This window comes from Macaca mulatta, chromosome 13 (genome assembly GCF_049350105.2).
Source record: "Macaca mulatta isolate MMU2019108-1 chromosome 13, T2T-MMU8v2.0, whole genome shotgun sequence".
Lineage (NCBI taxonomy): Eukaryota > Metazoa > Chordata > Mammalia > Primates > Cercopithecidae > Macaca > Macaca mulatta.
The window spans coordinates 32687193-32702891 of record NC_133418.1 but is presented as its reverse complement, the minus strand read 5'-3'; positions in this window follow the sequence as shown (position 1 = coordinate 32702891).

Genomic DNA, 15699 nt, shown 5'->3' with positions numbered 1-15699 from the left:
CATTCCAAATATCACTTTGCCAATTCCACAAGAACTGTCTTAGCGAAAGGCTTCTTGAGGGGAAAGCTGTAACTCTGTGAGATGATTTCACAGAACACAAAGAAGTTTCTCAGAAAGCTTCTTTCTCTTTGTTATCGGAGGATATTTCCTTTGGCTCTATAGTCTTCAAAGGGATGGGAAATATCTGTTCTCAGATTCCACAGAAATAAGGCTAGCAAAGAGATCCACGAAATACAGATGTAACTCTGTGAGATGAATTAACATAACACTAAGCAGTTTCTGAGAAAGATTCTTTCCAGATTTCATCTGAGGATATTTCCTTTTTCATCATAGCCCTCTATGGGCTTACAAATATCACTTTCCCAATTCCACAAGAACTGTCTTAGCGAAAGGCTTCTTGAGAGGAAAGCTGTAAGTCTGTGAGATGATTTCATAGAACACGAAGAAGTTTCTCAGAAAGCTTCTTTCTCTTTGTTATCGGAGGATATTTCCTTTGGCCCTATAGTCTTCAAAGGGATCCGAAATATCTGTTCTCAGATTCCACAGAAATAAGGCTAGCAAAGAGATCCACGATATACAGATGTAACTCTGTTAGAAAAATTAACAGAACACAAAGCAGTTTCTCAGAAAGCTTCTTTCCAGATTTCATCTGAGGATATTTCCCTTTTTCATCGTAGCCCTCTATGGCATTCCAAATATCACTTTGCCAATTCCACAAGAACGGTCTTAGCGAAAGGCTTCTTGAGGGGAAAGCTGTAACTCTGTGAGATGATTTCACAGAACACAAAGAAGTTTCTCAGAAAGCTTCTTTCTCTTTGTTATCGGAGGATATTTCCTTTGGCTCTATAGTCTTCAAAGGGATGGGAAATATCTGTTCTCAGATTCCACAGAAATAAGGCTAGCAAAGAGATCCACGAAATACAGATGTAACTCTGTGAGATGAATGAAAAGAACACTAAGCAGTTTCTGAGAAAGATTCTTTCCAGATTTCATCTGAGGATATTTCCTTTTTCATCATAGCCCTCTACGGGCTTACAAATATCACTTTGCCAATTCCACAAGAACTGTCTTAGCGAAAGGCTTCTTGAGGGGAAAGCTGTAAGTCTGTGAGATGATTTCATAGAACACGAGGAAGTTTCTCAGAAAGCTTCTTTCTCTTTGTTATCAGAGGATATTTCCTTTGGCCCTATAGTCTTCAAAGGGATCCGAAATATCTGTTCTCAGATTCCACAGAAATAAGGCTAGCAAAGAGATCCACGACATACAGATGTAACTCTGTGAGAAAAATTAACAGAACACAAAGCAGTTTCTCAGAAAGCTTCTTTCCAGATTTCATCTGAGGATATTTCCTTTTTCACCATAGCCCTCTATGGCATTCCTTATATCACTTTGCCAATTCCACAAGAACTGTCTTAGCGAAAAGCTTCTTGAGGGCAAAGCTGTAACTCTGTGAGATGATTTCACAGAACAAAAAGAAGTTTCTCAGAAAGCTTCTTTCTCTTTGTTATCGGAGGATATTTCCTTTGGCCCTATAGTCTTCAATGGGATCCGAAATATTTGTTCTCAGATTCCACAGAAATAAGGCTAGCAAGGAGATCCACGAAATACAGATGTAACTCTGTGAGATGAATTAACAGAACACTAAGCAGTTTCTCAGAAAGCTTCTTTCCAGATTTCATCTGAGGATATTTCCTTTTTCACCATAGGCCTCTACGGTGTTCCAAATATCACTTTGCCAATTCCACAAGAACTGTCTTAGGGAAAGGCTTCTTGAGGGGAAAGCTGTAACTCTGTGAGATGATTTCACAGAACACAAAGAAGTTTCTCAGAAAGCTTCTTTCTCTTTGTTATCGGAGGATATTTCCTTTGGCCCTATAGTCTTCAAAGGGATCCGAAATATCTGTTCTCAGATTCCACAGAAATAAGGCTAGCAAAGAGATCCACGAAATACAGATGTAACTCTGAGAGATGAATTAACAGAACACTAAGAAGTTTCTCAGAAAGCTTCTTTCCAGATTTCATCTGAGGATAATTCCTTTTTCACCATAGCCCTCTATGGGCTTCCAAATATCACTTTGCCAATTCCACAAGAACTGTTTTAGCGAAAGGCATCTTGAGGGGAAAGCTGTAACTCTGTGAGATGATTTCACAGAACACAAAGAAGTTTCTCAGAAAGCTTCTTTCTCTTTGTTATCGGAGGATATTTCCTTTGGCCCTATAGTCTTCAAAGGGATGGGAAATATCTGTTCTCAGATTCCACAGAAATTAGGCTAGCAAAGAGATCCACGAAATACAGATGTAACTCTGTGAGATGAATTAACAGAACACTAAGCAGTTTCTCAGAAAGCTTCTTTCCAGATTTCATCTGAGGATATTTCCTTTTTCACCATAGCCCTCTATGGCCTTCCAAATATCACTTTGCCAATTCCAGAAGAACTGTCTTAGCCAAAAGCTTCTTGAGGGGAAAGCTGTAACTCTGTGAGATGATTTCATAGAACACAAAGAAGTTTCTCAGAAAGCTTCTTTCTCTTTGTTATCGGAGGATATTTCCTTTGGCCCTAAAGTCTTCAAAGGGATCCGAAATATCTGTTCTCAGATTCCACAGAAATAAGGCTAGCAAAGAGATCCACGAAATACAGATGTAACTCTGTGAGATGAATTAACAGAACACTAAGCAGTTTCTCAGAAAGCTTCTTTCCAGATTTCATCTGAGGATATTTCCTTTTTCACCATAGGCCTCTACGGCGTTCCAAATATCACTTTGCCAATTCCACAAGAACTGTCTTAGCGAAAGACTTCTTGAGGGGAAAGCTGTAACTCTGTGATATGATTTCACAGAACACAAAGAATTTTCGCAGAAAGCTTCCTTCTCTTTGTTATCGGAGGATATTTCCTTTGGCCCTATAGTCTTCAATGGGATCCGAAATATCTGTTCTCAGATTCCACAGAAATAAGGCTAGCAAAGAGATCCACGAAATACAGATGTAACTCTGTGAGATGAATTAACAGAACACTAAGCAGTTTCTCAGAAAGCTTCTTTCCAGATTTCATCTGAGGATATTTCCTTTCTCACCATAGCCCTCTATGGGCTTCCAAATATCACTTTGCCAATTCCTCAAGAACTGTCTTAGTGAAAGCCTTCTTGAGGGGAAAGCTGTAACTCTGTGAGATGATTTCACAGAACACAAAGAAGTTTCTCAGAAAGCTTCTTTCTCTTTGTTATCGGAGGATATTTCCTTTGGCCCTATAGTCTTCTAAGGGATGGGAAATATCTGTTCTCAGATTCCACAGAAATTAGGCTAGCAAAGAGATCCACGAAATACAGATGTAACTCTGTGAGATGAATTAACAGAACACTAAGCAGTTTCTGAGAAAGCTTCTTTTCAGATTTCATCTGAGGATATTTCCTTTTTCACCATTGCCCTCTATGGGCTTCCAAATATCAGTTTGCCAATTACACAAGAACTGTCTTAGCGAAAGGCTTCTTGAGGGGAAAGCTGTAACTCTGTGAGATGATTTCACAGAACACAAAGAAGTTTCTCAGAAAGCTTCTTTCTCTTTGTTATCGGAGGAGATTTCCTTTGGCCCTATAGTCTTCAAAGGGATCCGAAATATCTGTTCTCAGATTCCACAGAAATAAGGCTAGCAAAGAGATCCACGAAATACAGATGTAACTCTGTGAGATGAATTAACAGAACACTAAGCAGTTTCTGAGAAAGCTTCTTTTCAGATTTCATCTGAGGATATTTCCTTTTTCACCATTGCCCTCTATGGGCTTCCAAATATCAGTTTGCCAATTCCACAAGAACTGTCTTAGCGAAAGGCTTCTTGAGGGGAAAGCTGTAACTCTGTGAGATGATTTCACAGAACACAAAGAAGTTTCTCAGAAAGCTTCTTTCTCTTTGTTATCGGAGGAGATTTCCTTTGGCCCTATAGTCTTCAAAGGGATCCGAAATATCTGTTCTCAGATTCCACAGAAATAAGGCTAGCAAAGAGATCCACGAAATACAGATGTAACTCTGTGAGATGAATTAACAGAACACTAAGCAGTTTCTCAGGAAGCTTCTTTCCAGATTTCATCTGAGGATATTTCCTTTTTCACCATAGCCCTCTATGGCCTTCCAAATATCACTTTGCCAATTCCACAAGAACTGTCTTAGCGAAAGGCTACTTGAGGGGAAAGCTGTAACTCTGTGAGATGATTTCACAGAACACAAAGAAGTTTCTCAGAAAGCTTCTTTCTCTTTGTTATCGGAGGATATTTCCTTTGGCCCTATAGTCTTCAAAGGGATCCGAAATATCTGTTCTCAGATTCCAAAGAAATAAGGCTAGCAAACAGATCCACGAAATTCAGATGTAACTCTGTGAGTGGAAGTCACATATAACAGAGCAGTTTCTCAGAAAACTTCTTTCCAGATTTCATCTGAGGATATTTCCTTTTTCACCATAGCCCTCTAGGGCGTTCCAAATATCACTTTGCCAATTCCACAAGAACCGTCTTAGCGAAAGGCTTCTTGAGGAGAAAGCTGTAACTCTGTGAGATGATTTCACAGAACACAAAGAAGTTTCTCAGAAAGCTTCTTTCTCTTTGTTATCGGAGGATATTTCCTTTGGCCCCATAGTCTTCAAAGGGATCCGAAATATCTGTTCTCAGATTCCACAGAAATAAGGCTAGCAACGAGATCCACTAAATAGAGATGTAACTCTGTGAGATGAATTAACAGAACACTAAGCAGTTTCTCAGAAAGCTTCTTTCCAGATTTCATCTGAGGATATTTCTTTTTTCACCATAGCCCTCTATGGCGTTCCAAATATCACTTTGCCAATTCCACAGGAACTGTCTTAGCGAAAGGCTTCTTGAGGGGAAAGCTGTAACTCTGTGAGATGATTTCACAGAACACAAAGAAGTTTCTCAGAAAGCTTCTTTCTCTTTGTTATCGGAGGATATTTCCATTGTCCCTATAGTCTTCAAAGGGATCCGAAATATCTGTTCTCAGATTCCACAGAAATAAGGCTAGCAAAGAGATCCACGAAATACAGATGTAACTCTATGAGATGAATTAACAGAACACTAAGAAGTTTCTCAGAAAGCTTCTTTCCAGATTTCATCTGAGGATATTTCCTTTTTCACCATAGCCCTCTATGGCCTTCCAAATATCACTTTGCCAATTCCACAAGAACTGTCTTAGCAAAAGGCTTCTTGAGGGGAAAGCTGTAACTCTGTGAGATGATTTCACAGAACACAAAGAAGTTTCTCAGAAAGCTTCTTTCTCTTTGTTATCGGAGGATATTTCCTTTGGCCCTATAGTCTTCAAAGGGATCCGAAATATCTGTTCTCAGATTCCACAGAAATAAGGCTAGCAAAGAGATCCACGAAATACAGATGTAACTCGGTGAGATGAATTAACAGAACACTAAGCAGTTTCTCAGAAAGCTTCTTTCCAGATTTCATCTGATGATATTTCCTTTTTCACCATAGCCCTCTATGGCGTTCCAAATATCACTTTGCCAATTCCACAAGAACTGTCTTAGCGAAAGGCTTCTTGAGGGCAAAGCTGTAACTCTGTGAGATGAGTTCACAGAACACAAAGAAGTTTCTCAGAAACCTTCTTTCTCTTTGTTATCGGAGGATATTTCCTTTGGCCCTATAGTCTTCAATGGGATCCGAAATATCTGTTCTCAGATTCCACAGAAATAAGGCTAGCAAAGAGATCCACGAAATACAGATGTAACTCTGTGAGATGAATTAACAGAACACTAAGCAGTTTCTCAGAAAGCTTCTTTCCAGATTTCATCTGAGGATATTTCCTTTTTCAACATAGGCCTCTACGGCGTTCAAAATATCACTTTGCCAATTCCACAAGAACTGTCTTAGCGAAAGGCTTCTTGAGGGGAAAGCTGTAACTCTGTGAGATGATTTCACAGAACACAAAGAATTTTCTCAGAAAGCTTCCTTCTCTTTGTTATCGGAGGATATTTCCTTTGGCCCTATAGTCTTCAATGGGATCCGAAATATCTCTTCTCAGATACCACAGAAATAAGGCTAGCAAAAAGATCGAAGAAATACAGATGTAACTCTGTGAGATGAATTAATAGAACACTAAGCAGTTTCTCAGAAAGCTTCTTTCCAGATTTCATCTGAGGATATTTCCTTTTTCACCATAGCCCTCTATGGCGATCCAAATATCACTTTGCCAATTCCTCAAGAACTGTCTTAGTGAAAGGCTTCTTGAGGGGAAAGCTGTAACTCTGTGAGATGATTTCACAGAACACAAAGAAGTTTCTCAGAAAGCTTCTTTCTCTTTGTTATCGGAGGATATTTCCTTTGGCCCTATAGTCTTCTAAGGGATGGGAAATATCTGTTCTCAGATTCCACAGAAATTAGGCTAGCAAAGAGATCCACGAAATACAGATGTAACTCTGTGAGATGAATTAACAGAACACTAAGCAGTTTCTGAGAAAGCTTCTTTTCAGATTTCATCTGAGGATATTTCCTTTTTCACCATTGCCCTCTATGGGCTTCCAAATATCAGTTTGCCAATTACACAAGAACTGTCTTAGCGAAAGGCTTCTTGAGGGGAAAGCTGTTACTGTATGAGATGATTTCATAGAACACAAAGAAGTTTCTCAGAAAGCTTCTTTCTCTTTGTTATCGGAGGATATTTCCTTTGGCCCTATAGTCTTCAAAGGGATCCGAAATATCTGTTCTCAGATTCCACAGAAATAAGGCTAGCAAAGAGATCCACGAAATACAGATGTAACTCTGTGAGATGAATTAACAGAACACTAAGCAGTTTCTCAGAAAGCTTCTTTCCAGATTTCATCTGAGGATATTTCCTTTTTCACCACAGCCCTCTATGGCATTCCGAATATCACTTTGCCAATTCCACAAGAACTGTCTTAGCGAAAGGCTTCTTGAGGGGAAAGCTGTAACTCTGTGAGATGATTTCACAGAACACAAAGAAGTTTCTCAGAAAGCTTCTTTCTCTTTGTTATCGGAGGATATTTCCTTTGGCCCTATAGTCTTCAAAGGGATCCGAAATATCTGTTCTCAGATTCCACAGAAATAAGGCTAGCAAAGAGATCCACGAAATACAGATGTAACTCTGTGAGATGAATTAACAGAACACTAAGCAGTTTCTCAGAAAGCTTCTTTCCAGATTTCATCTGAGGATATTTCCTTTTTCACCATAGCCCTCTATGGCCTTCCAAATATCACTTTGCCAATTCCACAAGAACTGTCTTAGCGAAAGGCTACTTGAGGGGAAAGCTGTAACTCTGTGAGATGATTTCACAGAACACAAAGAAGTTTCTCAGAAAGCTTCTTTCTCTTTGTTATCGGAGGATATTTCCTTTGGCCCTATAGTCTTCAAAGGGATCCGAAATATCTGTTCTCAGATTCCAAAGAAATAAGGCTAGCAAACAGATCCACGAAATTCAGATGTAACTCTGTGAGTGGAAGTCACATATAACAGAGCAGTTTCTCAGAAAACTTCTTTCCAGATTTCATCTGAGGATATTTCCTTTTTCACCATAGCCCTCTAGGGCGTTCCAAATATCACTTTGCCAATTCCACAAGAACTGTCTTAGCGAAAGGCTTCTTGAGGAGAAAGCTGTAACTCTGTGAGATGATTTCACAGAACACAAAGAAGTTTCTCAGAAAGCTTCTTTCTCTTTGTTATCGGAGGATATTTCCTTTGGCCCCATAGTCTTCAAAGGGATCCGAAATATCTGTTCTCAGATTCCACAGAAATAAGCCTAGCAACGAGATCCACTAAATAGAGATGTAACTCTGTGAGATGAATTAACAGAACACTAAGCAGTTTCTCAGAAAGCTTCTTTCCAGATTTCATCTGAGGATATTTCTTTTTTCACCATAGCCCTCTATGGCGTTCCAAATATCACTTTGCCAATTCCACAGGAACTGTCTTAGCGAAAGGCTTCTTGAGGGGAAAGCTGTAACTCTGTGAGATGATTTCACAGAACACAAAGAAGTTTCTCAGAAAGCTTCTTTCTCTTTGTTATCGGAGGATATTTCCATTGGCCCTATAGTCTTCAAAGGGATCCGAAATATCTGTTCTCAGATTCCACAGAAATAAGGCTAGCAAAGAGATCCACGAAATACAGATGTAACTCTATGAGATGAATTAACAGAACACTAAGAAGTTTCTCAGAAAGCTTCTTTCCAGATTTCATCTGAGGATATTTCCTTTTTCACCATAGCCCTCTATGGCCTTCCAAATATCACTTTGCCAATACCACAAGAACTGTCTTAGCAAAAGGCTTCTTGAGGGGAAAGCTGTAACTCTGTGAGATGATTTCACAGAACACAAAGAAGTTTCTCAGAAAGCTTCTTTCTCTTTGTTATCGGAGGATATTTCCTTTGGCCCTATAGTCTTCAAAGGGATCCGAAATATCTGTTCTCAGATTCCACAGAAATAAGGCTAGCAAAGAGATCCACGAAATACAGATGTAACTCGGTGAGATGAATTAACAGAACACTAAGCATTTTCTCAGAAAGCTTCTTTCCAGATTTCATCTGATGATATTTCCTTTTTCACCATAGCCCTCTATGGCGTTCCAAATATCACTTTGCCAATTCCACAAGAACTGTCTTAGCGAAAGGCTTCTTGAGGGCAAAGCTGTAACTCTGTGAGATGAGTTCACAGAACACAAAGAAGTTTCTCAGAAAGCTTCTTTCTCTTTGTTATCGGAGGATATTTCCTTTGGCCCTATAGTCTTCAATGGGATCCGAAATATCTGTTCTCAGATTCCACAGAAATAAGGCTAGCAAAGAGATCCACGAAATACAGATGTAACTCTGTGAGATGAATTAACAGAACACTAAGCAGTTTCTCAGAAAGCTTCTTTCCAGATTTCATCTGAGGATATTTCCTTTTTCAACATAGGCCTCTACGGCGTTCAAAATATCACTTTGCCAATTCCACAAGAACTGTCTTAGCGAAAGGCTTCTTGAGGGGAAAGCTGTAACTCTGTGAGATGATTTCACAGAACACAAAGAATTTTCTCAGAAAGCTTCCTTCTCTTTGTTATCGGAGGATATTTCCTTTGGCCCTATAGTCTTCAATGGGATCTGAAATATCTCTTCTCAGATACCACAGAAATAAGGCTAGCAAAAAGATCGAAGAAATACAGATGTAACTCTGTGAGATGAATTAATAGAACACTAAGCAGTTTCTCAGAAAGCTTCTTTCCAGATTTCATCTGAGGATATTTCCTTTTTCACCATAGCCCTCTATGGCGATCCAAATATCACTTTGCCAATTCCTCAAGAACTGTCTTAGTGAAAGGCTTCTTGAGGGAAAGCTGTAACTCTGTGAGATGATTTCACAGAACACAAAGAAGTTTCTCAGAAAGCTTCTTTCTCTTTGTTATCGGAGGATATTTCCTTTGGCCCTATAGTCTTCTAAGGGATGGGAAATATCTGTTCTCAGATTCCACAGAAATTAGGCTAGCAAAGAGATCCACGAAACACAGATGTAACTCTGTGAGATGAATTAACAGAACACTAAGCAGTTTCTGAGAAAGCTTCTTTCCAGATTTCATCTGAGGATATTTCCTTTTTCACCATAGCCCTCTATGGGCTTCCAAATATCACTTTGCCAATTACACAAGAACTGTCTTAGCGAAAGGCTTCTTGAGGGGAAAGCTGTAACTCTGTGAGATGATTTCATAGAACACAAAGAAGTTTCTCAGAAAGCTTCTTTCTCTTTGTTATCGGAGGATATTTCCTTTGGCCCTATAGTCTTCAAAGGGATCCGAAATATCTGTTCTCAGATTCCACAGAAATAAGGCTAGCAAAGAGATCCACGAAATACAGATGTAACCCTGTGAGATGAATTAACAGAACACTAAGCAGTTTCTCAGAAAGCTTCCTTCCAGATTTCATCTGAGGATATTTCCTTTTTCACCATAGGCCTCTACGGCGTTCCAAATATCACTTTGCCAATTCCACAAGAACTGTCTTAGCGAAAGGCTTCTTGAGGGAAAGCTGTAACTCTGTGAGATGATTTCACAGAACACAAAGAAGTTTCTCCGAAAGCTTCTTTCTCTTTGTTATCGGAGGATATTTCCTTTGGCCCTATAGTCTTCAAAGGGATGGGAACTATCTGTTCTCAGATTCCACAGAAATAAGGCTAGCAAAGAGATCCATGAGATACAGATGTAACTCTGGGAGTTGAAGTCACATATCACAGAGCAGTTTCTCAGAGAGCTTCTTTCCAGATTTCATCTGAGGATATTTCCTTTTTCACCATAGCCTTCTATTGCGTTCCAAATATCACTTTGCCAATTCCACAAAAACTGTCTTAGCGAAAGGCTTCTAGAGGGGAAACAAGTAACTCTGTGAGATGATTTCACAGAACACGAAGAAGTTTCTCAGAAAGCTTCTTTCTCTTTGTTATCGGAGGATATTTCCTTTGGCCCTATAGTCTTCAAACGGATCCGAAATATCTGTTCTCAGATTCCACAGAAATAAGGCTAGCAAAGAGATCCACGAAATACAGATGTAACTCTGTGAGATGAATTAACAGAACACTAAGCAGTTTCTCAGAAAGCTTCTTTCCAGATTTCATCTGAGGATATTTCCCTTTTTCACCGTAGCCCTCTATGGCATTCCAAATATCACTTTGCCAATTCCACAAGAACTGTCTTAGCGAAAGGCTTCTTGAGGGGAAAGCTGTAACTCTGTGAGATGATTTCACAGAACACAAAGAAGTTTCTCAGAAAGCTTCTTTCTCTTTGTTATTGGAGGATATTTCCTTTGGCTCTATAGTCTTCAAAGGGATGGGAAATATCTGTTCTCAGATTCCACAGAAATAAGGCTAGCAAAGAGATCCACGAAATACAGATGTAACTCTGTGAGATGAATTAACATAACACTAAGCAGTTTCTGAGAAAGATTCTTTCCAGATTTCATCTGAGGATATTTCCTTTTTCATCATAGCCCTCTATGGGCTTACAAATATCACTTTGCCAATTCCACAAGAACTGTCTTAGCGAAAGGCTTCTTGAGGGGAAAGCTGTAAGTCTGTGAGATGATTTCATAGAACACGAAGAAGTTTCTCAGAAAGCTTCTTTCTCTTTGTTATCGGAGGATATTTCCTTTGGCCCTATAGTCTTCAAAGGGATCCGAAATATCTGTGCTCAGATTCCACAGAAATAAGGCTAGCAAAGAGATCCACGATATACAGATGTAACTCTGTGAGAAAAATTAACAGAACACAAAGCAGTTTCTCAGAAAGCTTCTTTCCAGATTTCATCTGAGGATATTTCCTTTTTCACCATAGCCCTCTATGGCATTCCATATATCACTTTGCCAATTCCACAAGTACTGTCTTAGCGAAAAGCTTCTTGAGGACAAAGCTGTAACTCTGTGAGATGATTTCACAGAACACAAAGAAGTTTCTCAGAAAGCTTCTTTCTCTTTGTTATCGGAGGATATTTCCTTTGGCCCTATAGTCTTCAAAGGGATCCGAAATATTTGTTCTCAGATTCCACAGAAATAAGGCTAGCAAAGAGATCCACGAAATACAGATGTAACTCTGTGAGATGAATTAACAGAACACTAAGCAGTTTCTCAGAAAGCTTCTTTCCAGATTTCATCTGAGGATATTTCCTTTTTCACAATAGCCCTCTATGGCCTTCCAAATATCACTTTGCCAATTCCAGAAGAACTGTCTTAGCGAAAGGCTTCTTGAGGGGAAAGCTGTAACTCTGTGAGATGATTTCATAGAACACAAAGAAGTTTCTCAGAAAGCTTCTTTCTCTTTGTTATCGGAGGATATTTCCTTTGGCCCTAAAGTCTTCAAAGGGATCCGAAATATCTGTTCTCAGATTCCACAGAAATAAGGCTAGCAAAGAGATCCACGAAATACAGATGTAACTCTGTGAGATGAATTAACAGAACACTAAGCAGTTTCTCAGAAAGCTTCTTTCCAGATTTCATCTGAGGATATTTCCTTTTTCACCATAGGCCTCTACGGCGTTCAAAATATCACTTTGCCAATTCCACAAGAACTGTCTTAGCGAAAGGCTTCTTGAGGGGAAAGCTGTAACTCTGTGAGATGATTTCACAGAACACAAAGAATTTTCTCAGAAAGCTTCCTTCTCTTTGTTATCGGAGGATATTTCCTTTGGCCCTATAGTCTTCAATGGGATCCGAAATATCTCTTCTCAGATACCACAGAAATAAGGCTAGCAAAGAGATCCAAGAAATACAGATGTAACTCTGTGAGATGAATTAATAGAACACTAAGCAGTTTCTCAGAAAGCTTCTTTCCAGATTTCATCTGAGGATATTTCCTTTTTCACCATAGCCCTCTATGGCGAACCAAATATCACTTTGCCAATTCCTCAAGAACTGTCTTAGTGAAAGGCTTCTTGAGGGGAAAGCTGTAACTCTGTGAGATGATTTCACAGAACACAAAGAAGTTTCTCAGAAAGCTTCTTTCTCTTTGTTATCGGAGGATATTTCCTTTGGCCCTATAGTCTTCTAAGGGATGGGAAATATCTGTTCTCAGATTCCACAGAAATTAGGCTAGCAAAGAGATCCACGAAACACAGATGTAACTCTGTGAGATGAATTAACAGAACACTAAGCAGTTTCTGAGAAAGCTTCTTTCCAGATTTCATCTGAGGATATTTCCTTTTTCACCATAGCCCTCTATGGGCTTCCAAATATCACTTTGCCAATTACACAAGAACTGTCTTAGCGAAAGGCTTCTTGAGGGGAAAGCTGTAACTCTGTGAGATGATTTCATAGAACACAAAGAAGTTTCTCAGAAAGCTTCTTTCTCTTTGTTATCGGAGGATATTTCCTTTGGCCCTATAGTCTTCAAAGGGATCCGAAATATCTGTTCTCAGATTCCACAGAAATAAGGCTAGCAAAGAGATCCACGAAATACAGATGTAACCCTGTGAGATGAATTAACAGAACACTACGCAGTTTCTCAGAAAGCTTCTTTCCAGATTTCATCTGAGGATATTTCCTTTTTCACCATAGGCCTCTACGGCGTTCCAAATATCACTTTGCCAATTCCACAAGAACTGTCTTAGCGAAAGGCTTCTTGAGGGAAAGCTGTAACTCTGTGAGATGATTTCACAGAACACAAAGAAGTTTCTCCGAAAGCTTCTTTCTCTTTGTTATCGGAGGATATTTCCTTTGGCCCTATAGTCTTCAAAGGGATGGGAACTATCTGTTCTCAGATTCCACAGAAATAAGGCTAGCAAAGAGATCCATGAGATACAGATGTAACTCTGGGAGTTGAAGTCACATATCACAGAGCAGTTTCTCAGAGAGCTTCTTTCCAGATTTCATCTGAGGATATTTCCTTTTTCACCATAGCCCTCTATTGCGTTCCAAATATCACTTTGCCAATTCCACAAAAACTGTCTTAGCGAAAGGCTTCTAGAGGGGAAACCAGTAACTCTGTGAGATGATTTCACAGAACACGAAGAAGTTTCTCAGAAAGCTTCTTTCTCTTTGTTATCGGAGGATATTTCCTTTGGCCCTATAGTCTTCCAAGGGATCCGAAATATCTGGTCTCAGATTCCACAGAAATAAGGCTAGCAAAGAGATCCACGAAATACAGATGTAACTCTGTGAGATGAATTAACAGAACACTAAGCAGTTTCTCAGAAAGCTTCTTTCCAGATTTCATCTGAGGATATTTCCCTTTTTCACCGTAGCCCTCTATGGCATTCCAAATATCACTTTGCCAATTCCACAAGAACTGTCTTAGCGAAAGGCTTCTTGAGGGGAAAGCTGTAACTCTGTGAGATGATTTCACAGAACACAAAGAAGTTTCTCAGAAAGCTTCTTTCTCTTTGTTATCGGAGGATATTTCCTTTGGCTCTATAGTCTTCAAAGGGATGGGAAATATCTGTTCTCAGATTCCACAGAAATAAGGCTAGCAAAGAGATCCACGATATACAGATGTAACTCTGTGAGAAAAATTAACAGAACACAAAGCAGTTTCTCAGAAAGCTTCTTTCCAGATTTCATCTGAGGATATTTCCTTTTTCACCATAGCCCTCTATGGCATTCCATATATCACTTTGCCAATTCCACAAGTACTGTCTTAGCGAAAAGCTTCTTGAGGACAAAGCTGTAACTCTGTGAGATGATTTCACAGAACACAAAGAAGTTTCTCAGAAAGCTTCTTTCTCTTTGTTATCGGAGGATATTTCCTTTGGCCCTATAGTCTTCAATGGGATCCGAAATATTTGTTCTCAGATTCCACAGAAATAAGGCTAGCAAAGAGATCCACGAAATACAGATGTAACTCTGTGAGATGAATTAACAGAACACTAAGCAGTTTCTCAGAAAGCTTCTTTCCAGATTTCATCTGAGGATATTTCCTTTTTCACCATAGCCCTCTATGGCCTTCCAAATATCACTTTGCCAATTCCAGAAGAACTGTCTTAGCGAAAGGCTTCTTGAGGGGAAAGCTGTAACTCTGTGAGATGATTTCATAGAACACAAAGAAGTTTCTCAGAAAGCTTCTTTCTCTTTGTTATCGGAGGATATTTCCTTTGGCCCTAAAGTCTTCAAAGGGATCCGAAATATCTGTTCTCAGATTCCACAGAAATAAGGCTAGCAAAGAGATCCACGAAATACAGATGTAACTCTGTGAGATGAATTAACAGAACACTAAGCAGTTTCTCAGAAAGCTTCTTTCCAGATTTCATCTGAGGATATTTCCTTTTTCACCATAGGCCTCTACGGCGTTCCAAATATCACTTTGCCAATTCCACAAGAACTGTCTTAGCGAAAGGCTTCTTGAGGGGAAAGCTGTAACTCTGTGAGGTGATTTCACAGAACACAAAGAATTTTCGCAGAAAGCTTCCTTCTCTTTGTTATCGGAGGATATTTCGTTTGGCCCTATAGTCTTCAATGGGATCCGAAATATCTGTTCTCAGATTCCACAGAAATAAGGCTAGCAAAGAGATCCACGAAATACAGATGTAACTCTGTGAGGTGAATTAACAGAACACTAAGCAGTTTCTCAGAAAGCTTCTTTCCAGATTTCATCTGAGGATATTTCCTTTTTCACCATAGCCCTCTAGGGCGTTCCAAATATCACTTTGCCAATTCCACAAGAACTGTCTTAGCGAAAGGCTTCTTGAGGGGAAAGCTGTAACACTGTGAGATGATTTCACAGAACACAAAGAAGTTTCTCAGAAAGCTTCTTTCTCTTTGTTATCGGAGGATATTTCCTTTGGCCCTATAGTCTTCAAAGGGATCCGAAATATCTGTTCTCAGATTCCACAGAAATAAGGCTAGCAAAGAGATCCACGAAATACAGATGTAACTTTGTGAGATGAATGAAAAGAACACTGAGCAGTTTCTCAGAAAGCTTCTTTCCAGATTTCATCTGAGGATATTTCCTTTTTCACCATAGCCCTCTATGGCGTTCCAAATATCACTTTGCCAATTCCACAAGAACTGTCTTAGTGAAAGGCTTCTTGAGGGTAAAGCTGTAACTCTGTGAGATGATTTCACAGAACACAAAGAAGTTTCTCAGAAAGCTTCTTTCTCTTTGTTATCGGAGGATATTTCCTTTGGCCCTATAGTCTTCAAAGGGATGGGAAATATCTGTTCTCAGATTCCACAGAAATAAGGCTAGCAAAGAGATCCACGAAATACAGATGTAACTCTGTGAGTGGAAGTCACAT